The sequence below is a fragment of the Populus trichocarpa genome, unplaced genomic scaffold (genome assembly GCF_000002775.5).
Source record: "Populus trichocarpa isolate Nisqually-1 unplaced genomic scaffold, P.trichocarpa_v4.1 scaffold_67, whole genome shotgun sequence".
In the NCBI taxonomy this organism is placed as follows: domain Eukaryota; kingdom Viridiplantae; phylum Streptophyta; class Magnoliopsida; order Malpighiales; family Salicaceae; genus Populus; species Populus trichocarpa.
Window position 1 is genome coordinate 1 of NW_026291141.1, and position 9,159 is coordinate 9,159.

Consider the following 9,159-nt stretch of genomic DNA (forward strand, 5'->3'; position numbering starts at 1 on the left):
ACACAGAGATAGATTATAAAATCCCAGCACTGGACGTGCTCATTTCACTTTTATTGTTAAATTCACGGACTAGGAGTGAAAAGCATTAAAAAAACTACGTACAAAGAAAAGGTGTTGTATTTTTGTCAATTGAAACAAACATATATGGAAAAAAATAGCACAGAGAAGTAAGGATCATAAAAAAAAGCTAAAATAGAACAAATGATAATTTCTTTGTTCTTTCTGAGTTACAACTAACTCAAAACCAAAGAGCAATAAAACATATTAATTTCGGTCCTCTCTTTGTCATTTCCTAGCTTTCTCGGGAACCAAACACAGTAAGAGTCATGCAATAACAAATAAAATTAGAAAAGTTAAAAATAATAGCCCAAATACCTGATAAATTCCAAAGTTTTGCCTTTACCTCGCTCTCTGCTTCTGTCGGAGAAAAAATAAACCCCAAAAAAATCAGAGCCGAGAACACAAAATAAACCACAAATGCATTACCATACACTTAGAGAGAGATGAGGCAGGAAATTAAATAAAAAATGAAAGAATAACCCAAAAATCTTTTTCTTTTCTGTTTAATACCCAAAAACAAAAAATCATACAAGGCAAAAAACAAAAACCCAGAAAAATTTCCAGACTTTCGTGCGTATTCCCTCTCTTCTCAGCAACCAAACACCTCAAAACAAAACACAAACAGTAAAAAATTCAAAACTTTCACTCACTTTCCCTCTCCTTCTCAGCTCCCAAGCCCAAAATGCATTAACATAATAAGACCCACAAGAAAATCTTGTCTCCCTCGCTCCACTTTCGACTTCAAAATTGTGACCCGGAACCTAAAATTTAAACTCTTTAAAATGTAAGAAAACAAAATAGGCCAAATGGGTTTTGTACCATGAAGGTCCTGAGTAAAAGAGAAACTTTAAAACGTACTTAAAAGAGGAAACACGAAAATGGGTCTCTCTCTCTCTCTCTCTCTACAGCCCGCTCTCCCTGCCTTTGCTGTACTCTCTCTAAGTGTGAATGTGTTTGACTTGTTTTTGCGCTCTCCCTGCCTTTGCTGTACTCTCTCTAAGTGTGAATTGTTTTGACTTGTTTTTGTTTGGACTCTGCAGAGAGAGAGAGAGAGAGAGAGTTGCATGCAGAGGAATTACTTTGACATAAATACAAATTATTGGGTTTATTTTCTTTATTATGTGAAATAAAATAAAATTTGATTTTGGATTTAGCTTTAACGATTTCAAATTTTGTTAACCTTTTGGGACTTGATAAATAAAATCTCAATCATTCATTCTGATATAGTGTTAAAGTTAAGGATGCTGATTAGATTTTAACATCCTTTGAGGAACCGACCAAAATTTTTTAACAGCAAAAAAAAATATATATATATATATATATATATATATATATATATATATATAATGACATTAAACTGGATAAGAAGACTAATCTTGAAATGTTTTTATTTGATTTTTTTTTAGTATAAATTTTAATTAAATCATATGAATTAATTTTATATAAATCACTTATTTATAGGTTAAAAGGTCACCGCATAACCTGTAAAAGCATCACCATTTATAAAAAAACATAAAATGAAAGCTTTTTTTAAGTGATTAAATCTTTTTTAAGTATTGAAATAATAGTGTATTGGATGACACTTGTCGTCTCGCAGTTCATGAACTTGGTTGGTTCAATAATTTTATTTTTAAAATAATTTTTACTTAATTATATAAAAAAAATAGATACTCATTATCTCAAACATTAATTTTAAAATAAATATTTATTCGAGACCGTGATAATTTTTAAAAAAACATTAAAAAAAACACTTATAAAATTTATGTTTTAACCCGTCCAACGTTGAATAATAAAACAAAAATATATAATTTTAAAAAAATTATTATCAATGTTAATTAGAAAACCAAATTCCCTTAAAATCATAACTAAGCTCTAAAATCAAGCTTTAAGTGTGAAATTAAAAATAAAACAAATAGGCAAAGGTTAAGTGTTGTTTTGCTTCCAAACGTATCCAAGTGGTTTAACTTTTTAAAAAAAACAAGTAAAAAGATTATAATAACTTCTATCATTTAAAAAATGTGTATTATGCTATATCTATCGGTGTTTATAGTAAAATAAAGATAAAGTATTAAGGAGTATTTGATAATAATTGTTTTTAAAAATATTTTTAATTTAAAAATATAATATATATATATATATATATTTTAAAAAAAAATTATTTTTAAAATCATTACGCCAAATCAATAAAAAAACATAAAATTTTATTTTTTTTAAAAAAATCAATTTTTTAAAAACTCCGGTTAAATAGGGATCAATGTTGCTTATTGGTGTTTTTTTAAAGTAATTATAAATAATCAAATTGATAGTTTTTATTATAACTTAAATATTAATGTTCCTCTTTCTTCGAAATATCTCCTAACATATCCTTTTATATTTGAAAAACACGAGAGAAAAAATAATGACGGTGGAGCTCAGCACTCACCCAACTCTAGTTGAAGTTTAACCATGGTTAAAATTTTGATATTCCATAGTCCTTTTCCGTTACTTTCAGAAAAACAACACACTAAGATTATTTATTTCAGTTAGAAGTACCCTGCCAAGTGTATGAACCACGTGGATACAGGGTGGATTAATCTAGTTAGGTAATTAAGTCGAAAATTGGCAGGTTTCAGTGTGCGCTTGTCATGCTTATTTGTTAATTAAATTAAATTAAATTAAAAAAAGTTAAAGGAGCTAGCGATTTTATTTTTAACCATAGTTTTTAAACTCGGTCCGGTTCAAAGCCCAAGTTCTGGATTTTAATCAGGTCATCGAGTCTTAACCGGATCACCAGGTTGGCCGGGTCAATTCCTATTTTTAAAAAAATTCAAAACGGTATCATTTTAGCAAAAAAAACAAAAGTCAACGGGTTGCAACCGGGTTTTGCTGGGTCAACCCGCCGGGTTGGCCGGGTCACACCAGGTCATGACTTTTTCTATTTTTTCATCAACTCGATCCAATTTCAGCCCCAAATTGACCGGATCCCGGCCAAGCCGGGTTTCAAAACAATGATTTTAGCCCAGTAGAGTAGAGAGATCAATTGTAATAGTGTTCTGCAGTGATCTCTCTCTCTCTCTCTCTGTTTCAGTTTTTTTTTTTCTTTTTGGACACTCAGATTTAGTTATGACATGAGCTTTTTAACACTGCGTTTATTTGTATCCGGGCTTAATGATTTATTTTGCATATCTACGCATGAGAATTTCAATATGTTGAGGAAATATTACATTGTTTGGTTAATGCTTGGTCTTATCTAAAATTTGAATTTATTAATTTAAAATAATTAAAGTTTTAGAGACGAAATTTAAAGCTTAGAAAAATATTCAATCGCTTAAGTTTTTTTACCATTAGTGATTGGATTGTATGAGCAAGGAAAATGTCTATTTTTTTTTTACCAACTTTTTTATATCTAATTATTTTATATCGAATTTATTTGAGATTGGACTTAATAATTTGTTTCGGTTGCTTAGATATGAGAATCCCGTAACACCGAGAAAAATTATGGAGCTCGGTTGTAATAGTCCGGCCCGACCTGTTATATATTGTCTGTTTTAGACATTACCGGTCTTCACAGATTTGTTTTTGGTAACTACGCCTGACCCCAAAACGCGTCTGACAAATCAGCAACCAGCATTGCTAACAAGGCCACCTACTTAATCTTCATCCGCCGATGTGAGATATTACAATCTACTCCCCTTAAGGAGCATGATGACCTTGTCAGCACAACCAAACAGCTAGTGAGGTCGGCTCCCCAAAACGCGCCTGACAAGTCAGCAATCAACACTACTAATAAGGCTAGCTATCTAATCCTCACCCGTCGATGTGGGGTATTATGTCGGTTAATGTTTAATTTAGCAAAATAAAAATAGAAATAACATTGATCTAAAACAATTAAGGTTTTAAGGACCGAGTTTGAAACTAAAAAAAATACAGGAGGCTAAAATGAATGGAGATTGGAGAGTGAAAGATTGACCGGCGTGGGAAACTCACCCACGCTCCAGCGTATAAAATGCCTGTTTGAGATTATTGTAACGGTTGCGGTTCAAAGTATTTTTTATTTGGAAATATATTAAAATAATATTTTTTTATTTTTTAAAATTTATTTTTAAAATCAGCATATCAAAACGATATAAAAAATATATAAAAATAATTTAAAAAATAAAATTTTTTAAAAATATGATTTGAATAGCATTTCCAAACAAATTCAAAGTAAGCTGTCGTGGTTTGGTTGAGCATGCAACTTCCTTACATGTTAGAATACCGCCATTGTTGGTGGCATTGAAAGTGGCTCGGTGAGGGCTTTCATGGGAGGCGGAACGTGACAATGTAGCTCAGGTGACTCTTTGTTTTTTTCCTTTCCTTTCTTTTGTCTCTTTTCTCTTTTATTTTCACTGTAATTCTCTCCAAAGGCTGTTATTTTGTTTTTAAAATTTCTGAGCAGCCAAACACGTCAAAACAAAACACAAACAGTAAAAAATTTCGAAACTTTCACTCACTTTCCCTCTCTTTCCCAGAACCTAAAATTTCTGAGCAGCCAAACACCTTAAAACAAAACACAAACTGTAATTCTCTCCAAAGCCTGTTATTTTGTTTTTGACTTGAGAATTGTGACCCAGAACCTAAAATTTAAACCCTTTAAAATGCAAAGAACACACAAATAGGCCGAATGGGTTTTGTGCCGTGAAGGTCCTGGATAAAAGAGATAGCTTTAAAACGTACCTACAAAGAGAAAACACGGAAATGGGCCTCTCTCTCTCTCTCTCTCTGCCCTTGCTGTACTCTCTCTAAGTGTGAATTGTTTTGACCTGTGTTTGTTTGGAGACTGCAGATAGAGAGGGGGAGAGAGTCGCATACAGAGAAATTACTTCGACATAAATACAAATTATTGGGTTTGTTTTCTTTGTAAATAAAATAAATTTTGATTTTGGATTTAGCTTTATGGATTTCAAATTTTGTTAACCTTTTGGGGCCTGGGTAAATTTCAATGATGCATTTTGACTTGTAGAATTTACAGTAATTTTTTTTTCATGACAAGAAATTCAGGCCTGTACGTGAAACTTCAACAATGTATTATTAATAATTATCTAGGTGGTGGCTCAATGGTAAGAGCTTGGAACTAAGAGGTTTGCTCCTTTTATGGTTTCAGGTTCGAACCCTGTGGTTGCTCATATGATGGCCACTGGAGGCTTACATGGTCGTTAACTTCAGGATCCGTGAGATTAGTCGAGGTACGCGCAAGCTAGCCCGGACACCCACATTAAACTACAAAAAAAAACAATGTATTATTGATTCATTTACGGATATTAATTAAATTATAATAAATATAGAATCGATCATCCATCATCTAACACATCAAACACCAAGGCTGGAACTCTAGGCTACCGTGTTTGTTAATTAGGAGTTTTGGTGGAGTTTGACTAAAGTATCCTTATTGTATTGTTGTTCATATCTTGATTGCTAGGAAAAAATATTTAGTATTAAGCTATATTTATAGTATGAGAAATATAGATATTATGGGATGAAAAAAAAATATTTATGAATTAATAAGAAGGGATAAGAATATTTTTTTATTTAAAAAATACTTTTTAAATTTTACAACACAGGAAGGAACGAAGAAATATTTAAATAACAAAAAACACCATAAATACAAGGATATAAATAATTAAAATATTTAATTTTTATTTATTTATATCTACACTTCCCAAGAATTATTACAACTTTTTATATATAAAAAAACTAGAAGACTATGAAAATATTGATTAAAAAAAATAAACTAGAAAAAAATATTCCATTTAAATATAAAAAACTAGAAAAACATCACAATAAAGAATAAAAAAATAAAATAGAAAAATATATGTTTTCCTAAAATAGCTACTACATCATTTCTCTTTTCTTTTAAATATATTGATAATTACAGCCTAAGCATTATTTTTTGGTCCCAGAAGTAAGTATAATTTTAGGATTTGATTCTTTAAATATTGGATATGAATCAACTGATTTAGAAAGTTTGTTTGAAAATGTGATGGAAGTTTATTTTTAAAGTATTTTTTATTTAAAAATATATTAAAATATTTTTTATATTACTGTATAAAAATGATAAAAAAACACAAAAAAATATTAATTTAAAACTAAAAAATTTAATATTTTTAAAAAACATAGATAAACCACAAAGTCAAACAATTTCTTAATGCTTGGTCTAGGTACAGCATTCTCAGAGGTATAGTTCAAAATTAACCATAGTTGAAAACACTGTAATAAATGTTGCTCTTTGATGTTTTATTACAGAAATTATAAATAATCAAATTGATAATTTTTATAACTTAATAATGGAATATTAATGAATCGTAACTTAACTGATATTTATGTAACATCTATGTTCCTCTTTTTGCCTGTCCTTCTATTTTTAAAACTGGAGAAAAATAATAATAGTGATATTGTAGCTAATACAGTGTAATGTGTTTTTTAACAAAATATTTTTTTTGTATCTTTGCAGTAGAGCATTAAAATCATAAAAAAATACCTAAAATAACACTAATTTAAATTCTTTAAACAAAAAATAATTTTAATTTAAAAACAACAAGAACTTTTTTATGCACGAAAGAGAAACAAAATTGAAATGGCATGATGCAAGTTATTTGGTGGAGTGCTCCAGTGATCGATCTGTTGATGGTTAAAAGATTCGTTGCTCCTCCTGACTTTGATGTTTACAAGCTACATTTTGAGCTACATATATGTCCAGGTGATCATGCCTTGTTGGAAGATTCTACATGCTTTGCTGATGAGCTTGATGGAAGCAAGGATTTGGGGAATCTTCAGCCCTGGGTGATAGAAACATTGAGAGGTTTGATCTAGGTGATTGTAAGAGCAATTTCCCCCACTACTTTTGTTGGGTAGTCCTTGATGGTGGCATGTGAGTTCAGTAAGGTGCTTTAGTCTTACAAATCAACATTATCTACCGGTACTCAGTTTTTGATTCGAGACTTTCAGGTGTTCAAGAGAGTGGGGTGGCATACTTCGACATGTGAATAATTCATAAATCAGAAAGCAAACTATTACTGCTTTACTATTAGTTCCATGTTGAACATGGAGAAATGCTGGAAAATGGTGTCGAGGTCGATGTCTTTTCCTTCTACAGCCTTGGATACAGGAGCATTATGCACAAGAAGCATGGTATGTGTATATCGTTGGCTTCCAGATAACCCCTCTTTAGTCTGTTCTTCTCCCGGCTGGTTTGCCTTCGCTGATAGAATGTTTGTCTCCCTTTCCTCCGATGCTACCATGCTAAATATTTTCATGCTTGGGGTATTCTTGAAAGCCTTCCGGTGATACAGAATGCCTTTTCCTCATCCCCACACTTGACAGGGCAATCTTCTTCGTATTATGTTACAGCCACCATGGATTCAGCTGGGGAAGTTTCCTTTCATAAATCTTGGCCAACCTAGTGACCCTGAACCTGGTTCGTACGAATCAACCTGTTACCCGGGCCTTCAACCCCTGGGTTGGGTGAACACCCAAAATTTTATGCTTCTACTAATAGAAGCCTTAGATAAATGAGAACATCTTTCTGCCCAGAAAAGCCACATGGAAGTTATTTTTGAGAAGAAACCCTTCTTTGTACAGGATAAAAGTTACCCAGTGGAGTGATCATGAGATCTTTTGCTGGTGTTTATGACGTTCTTTGCTCTTCATGTTGCTCAAGAATCAAGATGGCATGCTTCTACAGCCGGATGAAGATCGATCGGTTGAATGCCCTTCCTTACAACACTATTGTTGTGTGTGGTCCCGCACCATGTGATGAGGGGACCACCACATTAATCAAGAAGAGAGGCAGCTGGCTGCCTCTTTAATTTAAATGTGTCTGCCACTGTAGAAGGCAGACGAGAGAGAGGGAGAACAAATTTGAACGAGAGAGCAGAGAAAAACCGAGAGAAAGAAAGAAGAGGAGGCAGCAGAGCAGTCTGTCTTCTTTCTACGATTTCCAGTTCGTTCACCGTTGGATCGGGCTGAGATTTGGACAGCAGCTTCTAGACATGTTACTCTTCATTCTGAACGGTTGGATTGAAGATTGGTGGTGTGGAAGCTGGTCGTTTTGACAGAAAACAGGGCTGTCAGTGTTGTGAGCTTTTCTCTAACATTACTCTCTTTAATCTTGTTGTAATCCGAGAATAAGTTGTTCTTGATGATATATTTGTTGTAGCCCTTAGTTGAATCTGAGGAAGAACAATTGTGAACCCATTATTTGTGATAGTGGAAGTTTTTTGGTGGACTCCGGTCCCGTGGTTTTTCCCGCATCGGGTTTTCCACGTAAAAATCTTGGCGTTAATTTGTGTGATTGTTGCATTATATTTGTTCATTGTTTGATTCTGTTTTTACTGCACAAAGAGGAAAAAAGAATTGGGACTTGTGAATTGTGAATTGTATTCCGCTGTATTGATCCGGTTAGTTGTCCCTAGTTTTCCCAACAACTATCTACAAGTTGAATTGCGAGCAACAAACATGGGAACCTGTCAAATGTTAGGTTACCATGCAATGTTTTTGGCTCTTAATGATTCCTTCTCTCTGTTCACTTCTGGCTTCCAGTATCTGAACAGGATTGCTATACACTCTGCTGATGACAATGCGTCAAACTTTGATTGGAAAAACAAATTAATATGGTGAAGGCAAGGACCTCGATCGGTGTTTTCAACTTAGATGATCACAGCATTGAAAGGCTCGATCTTGATTGATGATTGCAAGGGGAAGTTTTCCTTTCCATCTTCTTGAAGAAACTATGATGCTACCACACCTAGTTCATGCTTCACTCTTGATGAAAACGAGCTCAAATAAGTAGTCCTAGCTAGTTTTGTGATAATTGGATTATTCGGACCCATCATTAGGGTTCTTTTTTAATTTGTACTGTAATTTTATTAGTCTACTCTTTCTTATTTAATATAATTTTTCTCCGGTCCTTAAACCTGTATTTATGTTTTAATTCTGTCATGAGTTTGCTAGCATTAAATCTGTTAGCTTTCCAAATTTTTTGATTAATTCATATGGATTTGTTAATTAGCTATAATCAATGGCTTTATATATATATATATATGAAGCATTTGTATAAGGCCAACCATTACATAATAAACCATT

At 32.5% G+C, this 9,159-nt stretch overlaps 2 long non-coding RNA genes across 2 annotated transcripts; both read left to right on the plus strand.

The window, feature by feature from the left end:
* The first annotated feature begins 4,308 nt into the window (after window positions 1-4,308).
* LOC127904842 (uncharacterized) lies at window positions 4,309-5,372 on the plus strand. Its single transcript, XR_008058276.1, has 2 exons — window positions 4,309-4,371; window positions 5,183-5,372. It is a non-coding gene; the product is annotated as an uncharacterized LOC127904842 (long non-coding RNA).
* Window positions 5,373-7,376: 2,004 nt separating this feature from the next.
* LOC127904850 (uncharacterized) lies at window positions 7,377-8,995 on the plus strand. The gene is made up of 2 exons (XR_008058284.1): window positions 7,377-8,152; window positions 8,617-8,995. It is a non-coding gene; the product is annotated as an uncharacterized LOC127904850 (long non-coding RNA).
* Window positions 8,996-9,159: the final 164 nt, after the last annotated feature.